Source organism: Malaya genurostris, chromosome 3, assembly GCF_030247185.1.
Source record: "Malaya genurostris strain Urasoe2022 chromosome 3, Malgen_1.1, whole genome shotgun sequence".
NCBI classification, from domain to species: domain Eukaryota; kingdom Metazoa; phylum Arthropoda; class Insecta; order Diptera; family Culicidae; genus Malaya; species Malaya genurostris.
Window position 1 is genome coordinate 196,830,330 of NC_080572.1, and position 17,772 is coordinate 196,848,101.

Genomic DNA, 17,772 nt, shown 5'->3' on the forward strand with positions numbered 1-17,772 from the left:
ATGTTAGATATAATCAGAAACAGTCGATACAAATGTTTGATATAAAATCTGGATATTTTAACAAATATCCACAATGAATTTATATCAAATTCAGATAGGTTATGTGTTATTTATAAATTATAATATAAAAATTTGATACAATTTTGAATTGCTTCTAATCGGGAACAAATCAAAGTGGACGTCGTTACTATTTGTGTTGACTGATAAAGTGATTTTGTTCAAATCAAATTTTTTTTCTATAACAGTACTGATGTAATTTGTGTAAACAGTAGCGATAGTTTATTCTCAGTAGTGCTTTAAAAACTCAAAATTAAAGTAATTTACCGCTAATCGAAACAAACCCTTGTGTCGAAACAAACACGTATACAAATCCATTGCCGGTACCATGATTACTTATGATTTTATGAACAAAATGATTCACATCATGAGCTATAACTTATCGCACATCAAAATTTTCATGATTTAAATCATTTTGCTCATAATATCATTAATAATAATAATAATAATAATAATAATAATAATAATAATAATAATAATAATAATAATAATAATAATAATAATAATAATAATAATAATAATAATAATAATAATAATAATAATAATAATAATAATAATAATAATAATAATAATAATAATAATAATAGTAATAATAATAATAATAATTATAATAATAATAATAATAATAATAGTAATGAGAAAGCTCTGTTGTAAGTGGGTGCCGCGTTTGCTCACTGTTGACCAAAAACGAGAACGTGTTGATGATTCTGAGCAGTGTTAGAAACCGAAATTTTTGCGTTGATATGTGACAATGGATGAAACATGGATTCATCACTTCACTCCGTCATCGTCATCAGAATAGATAGCAAGGGGGTGAATCTCGTTTAAAGTGCCCGAAAGCACAACAATCGGCTGGAAAGGTTATGACCTCGGTATTTTGGTATGTGCGTGGTGTAATATTTATCGACTATCTTGAGAAAGGAAATATTATTAACAGTGAATATTATATAGCGTTATTGAAGCGTTTGAAGGCTGAAATTGCAAAGAAACGACCGCATATGGCAAAGAACAATTTTTTGTTTCATCAAAACAACGCACCGTGTCACAAGTCAACCAAAACAATAACAAAACTACATGAATCGAACTTTGAATTGCTCCCTCATTCACCGTATTCGCAAGATTTGGTTCTCAGACACCCGTTGCTCTTGTTCGTAGACTTGAAAAAAATGCTCACCGGTAGGAAATTTTGCACGAATGAAGAGGTTATCGCTGAAATTGAGGCCAATTTTGAAGCAAATGATAAATCATTCTTTAAAAGTGGTATTGAAATGTTAGAGCGGCGCTGGAATGATTGCGTTGCTCCCGAAGGAGATTACGTTGATGAATAAAGTTAACTTCGAACGAAAGAAATCGGGTTCTCTTTGGTAGGCCCGGGACTTTTCAGCCCGTGTGTTTTTAACATACTCATTAACAGTACTGTAACTATGTAAATTCAGAGGTAACCCCTCTTTTTCTTCGTAAATAAAACTAGACTACGCCTAATGTTTTTTTCCGAACCAAACTAAGACGAATAAAATTTATGTCCTTCAAATTCTAATGACGCTTGCAAAATAGAGCTTCTTCTAGTATTTTTTTTTACTCAATTCAGTCCCTAATGGGCACATGACATGGAAGGAAAACTTTTTAGAATATGTGGCACATGTGTTCTCGTTGTTCCGTTTGGCATCGTTAGTTGTTAAGTATATAATTGCTTGCATATGTTTTGCTCATTTATTGCAAAATGAATTTTTTTTCTCTCTAACCATTTCTGACAATCACTTTGTGATTCAATTCAGATGGCTTCACTTGGAAAGTTTTTCAGAGCATAGTTTGTTGGATTTGCTACTTTCAAAACATTCGAAATCGATGAATGACCGATCATCAGTTTCTCATGCAACATTTTTATACGATACCGGTAAACAATGGCACTTATCTATTCATAAATAATTCGTTTCCATAACCAGGATTTCCAACGGACTCGCGATATCTCATACTTCTGGCATACGAAACGTTTTACGTGGGTTTATCGATTTTACCGCCAGGACTTTACTTCGCACATAGAACCACTATTTTTAGTGGCGAAGTTCTCTTCCACTATGATGTGAATATTTTTTTCCTTCTAATTTGCGACATACCGACTGCTTGCATGGATTCTACCTTCCGCACAGCGCACAAGTCGTGTTGTGGCAGGAGCTTCCACTCGGAATCAAACAACACTTAAATGAACTATACTTGAATAGGTATATAAACCGCACGGACGAACCTAGCCGCAGCGAATTCGTACCGAAATCGTCGTGCGAGTTGGAGTAAAAAAGAAACAGTGCCTAATTAAATATTCTATCGATTGTGTGGGTTTAGTTTTGCCCGAAACGGAAATTGAAATTCAGACTAGTAATCGATTGGAAGGTAGTTTGCCTAAAGATGCTCAATTATCCGATGGATTCCAATGTGAACTAGCTTTACCGGACTGGACTACACACAAAAAAAATTAAAATTTTCAAGTGACTAAATCTCTCATACGATGTAACTCTTAAAGACCTAATACTTCAAATGACGGAAAATTTCATTTGTAATAACTTAATGTTAGATTAGCTTGAATTTTATTGGTTTCGACTGTAATGTGCATTCGGCTAGCGGGTGAAACTGTATGAATTAAAATGCACCTTTCATCAACAAAACAGATGTGTGCTTCTGTGGCCCAGTCGATTAACAGACGTACTTTGGGATCCAACGATTCTCGGTTCAAGTCACGGCGGTCGCTATCAGTATTAATTTTTATTTATTTCAATGAATTTCATGGCATGGAATTTTAGACACAATATTAAATGTTCTTCCACGTAAATTCGCGTGAACTGCGACGCTCGATTTTTGTGTATCTAATAGGATGTAAAATCACTTGGTTCTTTCGAAGTGTGTTGCTATTAATACATCGGGTAGGGTTATTGTACTAAAAGTCATCTAGGGTCGCCATGTTATTTTGTGAAATACTTGACTTGCAATCAACGAATTGTGATATAATCGAATATAATGTCTTCGTCTTGGCTCTCAGAAGCAATAACGCAGATAACAATAGTTCGACAATTGTGAGATACTGAATACACTAAATTATTACAAGTACAAACTGCAGATCCTACTTAAACCTACAGTGCAATCTCTTTTCGATTAGTTCACTACCAGAGCTCAGTTCCAATATCAAGAATTCAATTCTTGAATATAATTTCAACTTCAGGTTCTGAATTTAGATCCTGATACAGAATTTATTTTCAGAGTTGAGCATTCAGTTTCAAATAGAGGAGGAATATTCCGCTCTTCCTACGTTGTACATTCGAGGGAAATGACATCAATATTGTGGAGCATCGAAATGACTTAATTATTTATTTGCTACGATATTTTCTTTCTTTGGCATTAGTTAATCGGTATTTTGCATATTAACTTTTTACGCCGTTTGCAGTTATAACGGAAAAAAAATTTCGGAGGATTGTTTTTTTTTCGACGGGAATAATAAGTCTTACATCAATGTCGCCTCTTCGAAATTCACTCTGCACAAGAAAGAACATAACTTTATCGTGAATATCTCTTGTTGTATTTACTGCAACAACATAATTTTTAATGGTTTAATGATAAACGATGAAAAAACATCATTTTTGCGATTTTTTCATAACTATCATTTAAAAAAATGAACTCAAACGTTTTGCATAATACAAAGCATCATTCGAACAACATTTTGTAATTTTTTCGTGGAAATATATTTAGAAATAAGTCAGTGGAGAGATATTTTTGAGAATGCTTCCTCAGAATCATGAATTGCGGTGTCCACTGTACCTCAGCGCAGACTAATCAGAAGTCAATTAATCATAGTAGCATAGACAGAGTAGATGTTTCTTCTAGACCCCAACGTTTTTGTTTGATTTTTTTTTGAATTTTTGGTGGTTGTTTAAAGTCAATACTACGATTTTTCACGAAAAAATCCGCCATTTTGTAGCTGTAAAACCTCCCCAAAGTAACAAACCACGAAAAGGAAAACGTTGGGGTCTAGTTTTTTTATATGTACAAAATGTGTACAAAATTCGAAAAAAATGGTGCAGAATTTTTTGAATAACGGTGGACACGGACTTTCAAAACCTGCTTTCGAGAAAAACGCGAAGGAAAAAATTTATTGCTCTAGGGAACCCGTAGAGTCTAACATTTTCAAAAATCATATTTTTTCTTTAGTATTTTGTTATAATGAAATATTTCAAAAATGTTTTATCGAGTTTTGAAGTCAATCGAACTAGAAATCTTGGGCCAGTGCGCTGAACTCTTACTTATTCGCAGTATGCGATAAGCAAGGAGGCCAATAATTTGCTGAGTTTTGTTCCGATAGGCTTGAAAATTTCACAGAATATTCTTGAAATGTTTTACTATAAGAATATATACAAAAAAAAAAGATTTTTCAAAGTGTTAGACCCTACCCGCCCCTTAACCACTGACGCCGAAGGCGAAACGCGAAGAAATTGAAGAAAAATATGTGCTTTTGAACAAAGCAACAAACCCAAAATTGTGAAAGTGTCTAAATATGCTAAATAATATCCGAATGAATTGAACGAATCATCGCACAAAGCGTATCGTGCAAAACCGACACATAGAAATACAGAATATTTTCAGTGACTGAACGCAGTGGGCTTCCCGTGCTTTTTATTCACTGACGACGGCCAATTTAGATGTTCAATTTATAATCAAAATGCTCTTATATATGAATTTCTCGTTTATAGAAAAAAATTTCATTGTTTGTTACAGGCCAAAATATTTGTCACGATGAAAATAGTTCACCTTGCTCATTCCAACTATACATCATTATCTAAAAGACCTGAATAATATTCGAATCTTCTTATATGTTCAATTCGATTTGAATGATTAGATAAAAGTTGTCTCGAATAAACTAGAAGCTTATACTAATGCGTACTTATACTTACACAAACCGTTTCGGGGCAGTTTCGTTGTTGTGCCTTTTTCAGATGTAAAAGAATTTATGAATGAGTTTGCAATTTTAATATTATGTTACACCCTGTATTTTATTGCTCTCGTGTATTATTGTATTATGTATTACGATGCAAGCGAAGCATTGAAAGTTTGAAAAATTCATTAAATTAATCAACTAGTATGTCGATTATCGATATTCGTAAGCATGTAAAGAGAACAGGATATGTTTTTAGACTTAAAATTCGCTCGAAAATCGCTAGCCAAGAAGCAATAGATTGTTAAAATCGGTCCATTTTTAAAGGAGATATCGATATTTTGCTTACACAAACTTTTCCCCCTATTCCAGCAGTAGGAACTACGTGAAACATGATTTTTTATACTGTTACATTCAATTGTTTCTAAGTACCAAAAAGACTGTTCGTTTTTGGTAACATAATCGTTCGAATATGACATATGTAACACATGGATCAATAAGTCCCGAGACTAACAATGGAAACAACATTTTTTTTGCAAAATTTTTTTTTATTCATCAACATAATCACCTTTAAGGGTGATACAATGGTTCCAACGTTTTTCCAATTTTTCAATACCATGTTTATAAAAAAATTATCTTTCGCTTCAAAATAAGCTTCAGTTTCAGCGATGACCCCCTCATTGGAGCAAAATCTTTTTCCCTGGAGCATTTTTTTAAGATCAGCAAAGAGCCAGTAGTCACTGGGGGCTAAATCTGGCGAGTATGGGGGGTGGGGAAGCAGATCAAAGCCCAATTCGTTCAATTTCGCCATTGTTTTCATCGACTTGTGGCAGGGTGCATTGTCTTGATGAAAAACGGATTTTTTTTCTCTGCATGTGCGGTCGTTTTTTGCGATTTCCTCCTTCAAACGCACCAGTAAGTCAATATAATAATCACTGTTGATCGATCTACCTTTTTCGAGGTAGTCAATGAAAATCACGCCATGCGTATCCCAAAAACCTGACGCCATGACTTTGCCAGCTGACTGCTGCGTTTTCGGACGCTTCGGACGGCTTTCGCCAGCTGTGCGCCACTCAGATGACTGCCGCTTCGACTCTGGAGTGTAATGATGTATCCATGTTTCGTCCATGGTCACGTAACGACGCAAGGAATCTTTTTTGTTGCGAGTAAATAGCGATAAACTGCTTTCTGAATCATCGACTCGTTGCTGTTTTTGTTCCATCGAAAGCAATCGCGGCACCCACTTGGAAAAAACCTTTTTCATGCTCAATTTTTCACGAAGGATAGTAAATACACTTCCATATGATATCTGTGTCATCTCAGCAATCTCACGGAGCTTCACTTTACGATCTTTCATTATAATTTTTGTCACTTCACTCACATTTTCCGGTGTAACGGCTTCCACAGGTCTACCCGAGCGTTCCGCGTCATTTGTGTCGGTACGACCACGTTTGAACTCGGCGAATCACCGACAAATCGTTGCTTTTGATGGACAAGAGTCCGGATAAAATTTTTCAATCCATTGTTTTTCTTGCACGGTGTTTTTACCCATTAAAAAACAATGTTTTATCAAAACACGAAACTCGTTTTTTTCCATTTTTTAAACAAACTACAAAACGACTTTACTTCAACCTCGATAACTCAGCTGTTTCTGGTCGGATCGACTTAAAATTTTGATCCGTTTCAAGCAAAGGTTAGTACTCTAAAAAGACGTGGTTACTGGTTTACTACGAGCGCCATCTCTGCTTTAGTCTCGGGACTTATTGATCCATGTGTTAAACCAGATGATGGCAGCATTTTTGAATTGAAAGCAATTCCATAATTATATTGATTAAAACTACTTACAGCAATAAATGCTGGAAAAAACATAACACCCATATACCATTCGAATCAGTTCGTCGAGATCAGCGAATGCATGTGTGACAAATAATTTCACTCAATTTTCTCGGAGATGACTCAACTGTTTTCTACAAACTCAGATTCATATGAATAGTCGTATGCTCCCAAACAGGGTTCCTGAATTATGTTTGGATCCGTCTTCTGGTTCCGGAACTACAGGATGATATGGAAATCTAAGAATCATCTAAGATTCAAAGGAAAAGTTTTATGATCCTATCACACATCTTGCTTTTCAGTCAGATCTTCCGGTTTTGGGGACTCGGGGTGATTAATATAAAAATGTTTTTTCACATAAATTAATCAGGTTTATCGGGCTTGCAGATTTGGATAGTTCAGTTTTAGTGGTATTCAATTTTCGATTCGGATTTAATTCGCACTACGATTTCTCAAAGATGTCTACACTGATTTTCAAACATTTTGAAACAAATGTAAACTAAACAGCTACTCAGGTGAATTTATCTGACTTCGACTACACCGATTTTCGAATTCTGGTTCCAGTATCGAATCGTTTCTCAAAGCTCAATCGTTTTCTCATAAAAGCCAAATCAACAAAGGCAAAATAATTTAACTGTAGCAGTATGCATCCTTTTTACTTTCAAGACATTCAACGCCTTGAATCAATCCAACGCAAATTCGTCCGTTTTGAACTTCGTCGTTTTGTGGACCTTCCGAGCTACGAAGATCGTTGCAAGCTGTTTGACCTAGATTTGCTCTCTGTTCGATGTGACGTCTGTAAGGTCATTTTTGTCACTGATTCACTACAAGTTCGTATAGACTGTTCAGATCTTCTACAATTGTTACACTTAGATAGTCAACGCCGTACTCTTCGTTTCCAACCGTTTCTTAGAATACTCTCATCTAGAACTAACAACGGTTATTACAAAGTTTTGACTAGTATGTGTCGCCTATTTAATAATTGCTCCAATGTATTTGACCTTCATCATTCTAGTAATTTTCTCAAAAAGCTGTTTCTCAGTTATCTGTCTCGATAGGCTATAGTAACTAGAATACTATATTTAGTATTAGTTTTCTCTCATCATTGTATAATTTCTAAGTTTTAGTTTTAAGTTATTATGTATTATGTATTATTTGGATCATTATAATCTGTTGATGCAAAAGATGAGAAGGTTTTATGCCTGTTGGAGAGAAAGTTTTAGCAAAACTAGCTCCACTGGGCTTTTCCCTGCTCTACAATTACAGAATGATTATTATTTAAAATTCAAACGGATATAGAAGATGACTATCCCGAAATGCTTTAAAGTTGGACTCAAAACTATTGCAATTTATTCGTCATATGGCCATACGAATCGGTTTGGGTTATACTGGTTCTTGAATATCGGCTCTGGAAGTACCTTGAATAATCGTAAACTCATTGTACCGTAAACCGATTGTTACACTTTAGATTCAAATTCGATCCAATTTGCAGTTTCGTCATTACAGAGCAATGAGTGATCAAAATTTCAAATTGCCGCTTAGAACGACGGTCATTAAAATAATGTCATGAGGACTAAAACACCGAAGAATATTCATGCAAAACACACATGCGGATTGATAAAAATAGGTATCATCTCACTGCTAGGTAGATTAAGCACGTTTTTAATTTTGTTTTCAAAACGCAGGGTAGTTTGCCATTAACGGCTGCATAACAAAAACTAAACGACCAATTCAATTAAGAGACGGAAAATTCAAAAAGTCTCGAACCCGTCTAGTATGATATAGGGGACACATATTTTTAAACACATTTTACTATGCACAAAATTGAATCATAATATAAACTTTCTCTTTTTTTCAGACACTATCAAGTATTCAACTGATAAACAAAACAGAATGGAGGACTTATATTTGTTGAATGGGGTTGAAATACTGATTATTGGCCGTAACTATCAGGTGAGTGATCGATTTCTGAAAGTGAAATAAATCGATTTTTGAAAGTGATGTTATTGGGATGACTTCGAGTCAATTTTACTTCTAACACCTACGGATTGGAAATCTTTCTTCGCGTCGATTGGAATGTTTTTAGTTTTGCAATGATTGAGCGAAAACATATATTGGAGAAGCCAAATGAATGAAAAACTAACAGAAAAGATGTGTGTGTGTGTGTGTGTGTGTGTTTTCTCGGAGATTGCTGAACCGATTTTGACAAACTTAGATTCAAATGAAAGGTCTCATAGTCCCATACGGAATTGCTGAATTTCATCCGGATCCGACTTCCGGTTCCGGAGTTATAGGGTAAAGTGTGTTCAATATTGTACACCGTCACTTAAGCCGGCGAAACAAAAATCGTAAAAAGTTTTCTAAACTGGTCTCAAAACTACACAAATCGATAGTCATTATCAGTAGCAAACTAAACAAACCGATTCCGGCTATCCTGGTCCCCTGTATCCGGTTCCGGAAGCACCGAAAATAGTGGTAATGTATACCAAAATGAATCTCACTCACTTTTCTCAGCGATGGTTTGACCGATTTCAACAAACTTGGATTCACGGTTATTCCCAATCTTAGAGTCAAACGAAAGGTCTTGTGGTCCTACCAAAAATTACTGCATATTTTCGGATACAACAAACATTTAAATCGTCATTTAGAGTGCGATGGCAAAATTGTATTAAATCTTCAAATTTTGAATAAAAACTAGTAGAGTTTGTACGTCATGTTAGTTGGTGGCCGTACGAACCGACCTCGATTATACCGGTTCTCGGGTTCCAAACAATCCCTTGGTTTCTTTCAAAATCGAAGTGAAAATTTTTGAATAGAATACCACAATATTATACATGAGAAAGGCATCATTACAACACTAGGTGGATTAAAACAGGTTTTTTTTATGTTTTACTGGTTAAAACAAGGTGACAGCCATATTTCTTTATAACATAACTAGTTACGAAATAGTTATTTAGGTTTCAAATACCCACATTTTTTTGTCATATTGAATTAATTATAAATTATAAGCTATCGTTACTTAATCCAAACATATCTTAAATAACAACAATGCGTCTAGCTACTAGTTGAAAATAAGTTAACTTGACTCCAATAGTAGCAATCCGTAACTAGTTCTGATACCACTAAGCACAGCTATGTTGCAACAAGAGCACGAACATGTTTTTTATGTTCTGCTGGTTAAAACAAGGTGACGGCAGAGTTTCTTCATAACATAAACATTGAACTAGCTATCATTTGTGAGTTATCGTTACATGATTATAACATATCTTTAATCACAGCTATGGTTTCAGCTACTAGTTGAAAAAAGGTTGCGAAACCATTATAAATACTTAAGCGTCTACAGGGTTCGGCACTCGAAGTGTAACCAATTAAAAAGGGCATAAATCAGTTTGGAAAATTACTTTTACTTAATTCAAAGTACAAAATGTGTAAAAATAATACAAAATTCAGAATCAATTCACTTTTGCTCGATATGACCACCTTTTGCCTTGACTTGATGACTTGAGAGAGCGAAGGAGTTGCTTCGTTTGGCCGAAAGCGGTCAATTTCCGAACATTGTATTTTCTGACGAGAAAATTTTTCCAATTGAGCAATTCGTAAACTCTCAAAACGATAGGGTTTACTTGACCGACCGTTCATACGAGAATTTGAGTCATCGATTGGCCACCAGGAGGCAGCACCCGCAACAGATAATGGTTTGGGCCGCTGTAACCGCAGATGGACGCTCTCCAATCGTTTTCATCGAGCCTGGCGTCAAGGTAAATGCGACATATTATCGGGAAAGTATTCTGGAGGTTGCTTTGAAGCCGTGGCCAGACAAACATTTCGGTGGCAGACCATGGACGTTTCAGCAGGACTCGGCACCGTCTCACAAAGCTCGAGTGAACCAAGAATGGCTGAAAAACAACGTTCCGAACTTCATCACGTCCACACAATGGCTCTCGAATTCACCAGATGCGAATCCAATGGATTATTCTCTTTGGGCCATTTTGGAGAGCAAAGTCCGAACTAAAAGATACACCAGTCTCGAGGCGCTGAAAAAAGTTATTGTCCGCGAGTGGGCCAAAATACCTGCAAGTCACATTCGGTCAAACGAAGCAACTCCTTCGCTCTCTCAAGTCATCAAGTCAAGGCAAAAGGTGGTCATATCGAGCAAAAGTGAATTGATTCTGAATTTTGTATTATTTTTACACAATTCGTACTTTGAATTAAGTAAAAGTAATTTTCCAAACTGAATTTATGGCCTTTTTAATTGGTTACACTTCGAGTGCCGGACCCTGTATGTAAATCTTTACGGTGAATGGATGTAGCAATAACTTTGATATTATAAGATTATAACATACAATTTCTGCATTGATTCAGATTGTTATCGGTAGGTTTTCCCAACGTAATGATAAAGGAAATGCACGCTAAAAAAAGGCGGGTGGGTAATGTCAGAGACATAACTGGATGTCGTGAATACGAAAACAACTAACATGTTCCTTTAACACTTCCGAATATCAATTAGTTGATCAATTGTATGAATTATGCAAGCATTCCCCTTTTTCACATTTTTCGCAAAAACAAAGAAGGCTTCACTTGATCTAGATTACTATGAATTTCACACAGCGAAAAGTGCACAAGTCTAACCAAACTGTTCTAGATTTGCACTAAACTGAGAATATTTCCCTTCGATTTGCAAACAACAAATCCTTATAGTTCTTTAGAAAACTTTTAGAGCCATTAGAACGGCTGATTTTGTGTAATGCTCTCCACCGTTGCTTTTTCACCCATGCAAACAAATAGCGGCCCTTACACGATCATTAAAAGTGTCATTACTAAAAAGTAATGACACTTTTAATGATCGTGTAAGGTCTACGAGTTCAGTAATGACACGAGTAATGATGGAATTCCGGATTTTCCATCATTACCAACATTATTTCTTCTTCTTATTTTTTTGTGGAAGTGCTGAATATCTTTAGAACTATACGCGAAAAAATGACAAAGTGTAGATTTAAATTGTTAATATTTCATTAACCTTAACGTTTCAACGACAAATCAAATTTATTTTCAGCTAAACGAAAATAAAAATATTGCTATTGCTATTGCTGGAGTAGTTACAAATACTCATCATTAATAATGAACGTGTAATACTAAAAAGTAATGATGTACAGTAATGCAGTAATGACGAGCGTTTGAGCAGAAGTGTCATTACTTAGTAATGACACTTTTAATGAACGTGTAAGGGCCGCTAATGACTGGCAGCTGTGACGTAATCGCTCTTGTCGGAGGCGAAACTGCACTAAAAAAAATCCACACGTTAACCTTATGTGAAAAAACACGTAGATTCCAAAACTGGCTTTGTCATCGGAGTTTACGCGATCTTCTTAACAACCAGCGGATCATGATTGAACATGAAATGAACCATATGTCAGAATTATTACTGTTGTCACATATATTTTATGTGTCACGCACTTACTTGAATTCATTTTGTCATGTTCATTTTGTGCTCGCAATATGGCGTCAGTTGAAAAACCTAGAGCAAACAACATAGGCCAAATCCCTTTTGACCCTTCTAAGGTATTTATCACAGTGATTTAAGGGTAAATAAAATACGAAACTGGAACACAAAAACTGCTCCAAAAATACGAAACTGAAACACAATTCAATTTTATTTTTTTCTACAGCGGAGTTCAAAAGGCAAAACCTCTAGATTGTGTTCCAGCACATCAATCACATCTCGAACTACTAGTTCCAGCTGAATGCATTCCTTAAGGTGAAATGTAGCGTCATAAAATGCGCGCAAAATTTTATCCGCTTCAGTTGAACGAACCGTCGCACAAAGCGTACCAAGAAAAACGGACACATAGAAACAAGAAGATTTTTCAATGATTGAGCGCAGTGGGCTTACCTCTCGTTATATTGGCTTGTAAAAAAGACTGGACGTAATGGATTTTTGAATCCTTCACACTTTGAATATATGCTAATTCAATCATTATTGTTAGTGATTACTCTTACACTAGAGCTATAAATCATGAGTAATTATGAATGATTAACATGAGGTTATATGTACATGTATTGACTAACTTGCTAACCATGTATATGCCTGAGTTTAGTAGCAAGCATGGATTCTCCTTCAGAAGAACGATTGAAAACAACAGATCATTCAAGTATTTTCGATATCTTTGCCAGTCGTTCACCAGGCCCTTCCCGATGATGAAATAAAATTTACGTAAAAGTATTCACCATTGACTTTTTTTCGGAAGCGACTTTCGGAATTATATAGCATAATGAGTCTAGAAATGTCTGTTTCAACGATAACGAACCGAAGACCAAACAACCTCTGGCCTCCGGTGCCAGAAATCATCAATAGTTTAATAATTTCTTAGATTACATTATTGGAATACATTCCAATTATAACTAATAGTTCACAAACCATGCAGTTAACATTATTTAGTGAATCTTTTCTCAAGCACATATTTGGGACACGAAATTGAATCTAAAGTTATTTCGTAGTTCCCTATTATTCAATCGATTTTGAAAGCAAAATCAAGCGTTGATTCATTGTATTCATAATAATTGAAAAACCAATGAACTCCAATAAGTTTTCCATGCTGACTGGCTCGAAGCTGACCTTCAATGTTCATCACTTTGTTTGTATATCAGGTTAATGAACGATAATACTTGGCTTGTATTCATTTCATTCAGTAGCTTGTCAATCTTGAAGTTTTAGTTTTGCTATAAAAATTGCTACAATCTAAAATAATACCTGTTTTACGATATTACACAGCCAAGCATTATTGCTTCAGCAACATCTATGCATTGAACCCAACAGAGTTGAACATTATTAGCATTATAAATGACAGCTACTTAGAAAATAAACGATTTCTTATAATACTCATTTTATTGTATTCAACTCGTTTTTATTTCAACACAAAACCCAATACTGCATAAATTCGCGTCATTATTTGATATGTAATTTTTGCTCACGATATAATGCCACCGTGCCCACCGTGCATTTCTCACACCACCTCGATACGAAACAGCAGCGCGCAAGCAATAAAAAAAAATGCAGAAAAGTTTATGTAAACTTTTTCAATTTTCGGTTGTTTTAGCTTAACTTTTATAATTTCGAGCTGCATTTTCAGGTTCTTTGTGAAATTCTGCTACAAACACTACTTTTCAGTTTTAAAATCATCCCCGTGGGACGGAACAGTGACCGTTTATACATTTCAAAAACCAATTACGGCTCGACAAAGCCAAATTTCAAAATTCTAAGAATACTTAGTTATGATAAATTTGATTTCGAAAACTTAAGTGTTTTTAGTTTTTCAAAAATCGGTCTAGTTTTTTAATAATTGATCATAAACGCGATTTTCGCATTCCGCTACATTTCACCTTAAAGGGAACAATGTTTGCTTCAATTTAGCTGCTTCGGAGAAAGGGTTTAGAACAATGCATTCTGTATTTTTGATATTTTTCACCAGTGATTCAACAGAAACGAATTTAAAAAGTAAAATTTTCAGTATTATGTCCAACAGACTATGTAATCTATTAGTTTTTAGTACCAATATACATTATTAAGATTCAATATAGAATTTTATAGTAACAATTACATGAAAATAATGTGACTATTGAGTAAAATTCTGGTAAAAAGCAAGTTCAGATGAAATAAATTTTACAGCACAATTTAAATGAACTTTGAATAAATTTCACAAAAGTATTCTATAGAATCTACGAAAAAAGTTACGTAGATATTACGTGATACAAATGTGGACTAAGAGTTCATGAATTCTTTCTGTGCTATCTATACTTCACATAAGTATTACAAGAAAAGTTCTATGGATAAAAATCACATACGTTTTCACCTAGCATTGAAGTGAGGATTTTCTGAGTGTAGCTTTGCAAACGACACAAAATACATCAGCTCGCAGTGCGAAAGAATCCAAACTGACCCAATTTTTTGTTGAGAGGTTTGTTTTTACCTGATTTCGTTTGCAGCTTTTTCACTAATGGGCGGTCCTAACGGCTATAAAAATAAAAATAAAATAAAATAAAAATAGCATACAGAATTTTAATGTCGATTATTTCATTTCGAATTTGTATAATTTATTGGAAGAAACTATCAATATGCTGTAGGGATTCGTTTCTAGCATTCAGAAGAGTCAAATTTCGTAATTCTCTACGACATTAAACTCTGGAACATTTTCCGTAAAAACAAAGAAGGTTTCACTTGATCTCGATTACTGTGAATTTCACACAGCGAAAAGTGCACAAACCTAACCAAACTGTTTTAGATTTGCACTAAACTGAGGATAATTACCTTCGATTTACGAAACACAAATCCTAATAGTTCTTTAGAAAACTTTTAGAGCCATTAGAACGGCTGATTTTGTGTAATGCTCTCCACCGTTGTTTTTTCACCAATGCTAATGACTGGCAGCTGTGACGTAATCGCTCTGGTCGAAAGCGAAACTAGCTTTGAAAACGACACAAAATACATCTGCTCGCAGTGGCGATAGAATCCAAACTGATCCAATTTTTGTTGAGAGGCTTGTTTTTACCTGATTTCGTTTGAAGCTTTTTCACTAATGGGCGGTCCTAACGGCTATAAAAATAGCAGCATATAGAATTTTAATTTCGATATTTCATTTCGGATTTGCATTTCATTGAAAGAAACTATCCGGATGCTGTACGGGATTCATTCCTGCCTTTCAGAAGGACCAAATTGTGGAACTCACTACGATATTAAACACTGTTCGGAACATTTTCTCGAACGATTTGTTGTACAGCAGCAGATATTTTGTTCTCTTCCTCAGAACGCGTTCTGATTGGCTGGTGTTGACATGGGTCAAATGAGACAGGTTTTTCAATAGTGTACTCTTGAAATACTTCAATGATTTTTCTTTACACGCTTAAGTTGAAAAATTTCGATTCTATTGGTGGTTAGATTATATAAATCCTTTCACAGATCACTGAGCTATGAGCTTTAAAAATACGAAAAAGGCGAACGCGCCTCATGAATTATACTCTTTGATACTTGTCTATACCAAACATTTCAGAAAAGCCTAATTTTGAATTATTTGAGATTATGTCACACAACAGAATATTTTATCATATTTCCGATGGCATGTAGCAAAAATTATGTTGATTCGTTGGAAAGAACAAGAGATATTCACGATCAAAAACTTATCACTCTCTCAGAGGGTAAATTTTGAAAAGGCACCCCATAGTAAAGTAAGTCGTATTCACGACAAAACTTTTGTTGGCTTGAATATGACGATCACACCATGGAGGCGCGAGAAGTGTATATAACATAAATAAAACCAGGATATTACATTTTTCAAAACTACTTTTTGGCGCAAATAATGAAAGCCATTTTTGTTCTATGCACTATTATAAACTCGAAGAAAACGATATAGGGATTAACCATCGATTGTGATGTTATAATTATCATGATATATGAATTTAAAATCGCTCTACTTGGATTAATTTTGAGCATTCTGAACATAAGGTTTTTTCGTTGTTTATTGTTCATGTTTTCATAAACAGATTTAGATTGAAGGTGCATAAAAACCAGTTAATTGAAATTTAATTCTGATCGACAGTTTTGAAATCGTTGTGAAATACGTACCTTGTATCAACTTTGTAATTTCAAATACTATCCTGCTTTTTTAATGTTGGTAGAAAAAAATTATATTTCATTCAATGTTTATAATGTCGATGGCGACAAAGTTCCAACTAGCTTACTTAAAAACAAGTTATTTTCAAGTTATGGAGAAATAAGTTATTTCAGTATGGCATTACAACGTAACGACAACTTATTTTTAGCCGACATAGAAACTAGTAGAAACAGCGCTTTTTGAGTCACGCAAGTGGTTAGATGTAAGTAACAATAACTCAAATTTCTGGTTGCAAACTAGTCACAAATAAGCTGGCATAACACAAATGTTACTTGGGTTATCGACGCTTTTCCTTCATAATTCACCAGAGTTTTCTTCCTTCGGTACAAAAACAACAACGTTGGTTTCGTACCATTCCACCACTGGATTCGAGTAATGATCAGATTCATGCACGGAAAAACCGAATTCAGCATTTTGGCGAAAAAATTAGTTGATTTTCTGATATTAGTTAGTTATTTTTTGATAGAACAAAAAAAAATCTTACTTTTGCTAATTCAGAATTCTCATTCCCTTTATAATAATAAAATATCATTTCCTTTAAAATAATAAAATATCATTCCCTTTATAATAATAAAATATGTAATTTCTTAGCTACGGCACGCTTCATTTCCATTCAACTAATTTTTCAGTTGAATTAGAGAAATAAAACGTTGTTTTCAACCAACATAAATGGTTGAATTGGCTTCTGCAATTTGCAGCTATATGGTGCACTTATACCGAAGAAACGTTAACACCGTAATGACTACTATCCGCTAGATGGCACACTACTACCGAAAAAATATTCGGTTGTCTTATCTATATTGGCAGGTATAAAAATACGATATTGTATTGGAGAAAAAGACATAAACGAAACATAAACTACTTTTTGAAAATTTTTCTTCTAAATCGTTGCTTTCTTCATTCGACTTCGCGAAATCGACTCTATCACTGAAAACTTTTAGCACTCGAAAAACAAAAACCGAATACAAGCAGTACACCGGACTGCGCAGCCCGGAAGGTTGGAAGATAAAAGAAAAAACATCATTTGACTTAAACAATTAGAGTGCAACATTCGAAACTCACTTCTGTGTTGTAAAAACATTATTACGAACAATCGCTGCAAATGCGCACAAATTCAGAATAAATACAGTTTACGTCATTTTTTCATATCGGTTTAGAAATTTATATATGGATATATCGTAACACATGCGAAAAACATCAAAACAATTCGCAAGCAGTTTCAACTGTCCTTTTTAGTTTTTCAATTGATTGTTTTGCTTTGACACTTCTCATGAGTTTTTGGCTAATAAACTTGTTAATAAAACCAAT

General features: G+C 34.6%; 2 protein-coding genes across 2 annotated transcripts in view; one reads left to right on the forward strand and one right to left on the reverse strand.

Annotated features, from left to right (window-relative positions):
- The window catches only part of LOC131433909 (nose resistant to fluoxetine protein 6-like), a 65,988-nt gene that overhangs the window by 28,286 nt on the left and 19,930 nt on the right, over positions 1-17,772 (reverse strand). The gene's annotated exons all lie outside the window — the stretch shown is intronic.
- Positions 1-17,772, forward strand: part of LOC131433908 (uncharacterized) — a 289,089-nt gene that overhangs the window by 4,272 nt on the left and 267,045 nt on the right. The window contains exon 2 of the mRNA XM_058600522.1: positions 8,661-8,755. The gene's annotated coding sequence lies outside the window, so the exon portion shown is untranslated. The remainder of the gene's footprint in view (positions 1-8,660; positions 8,756-17,772) is intronic.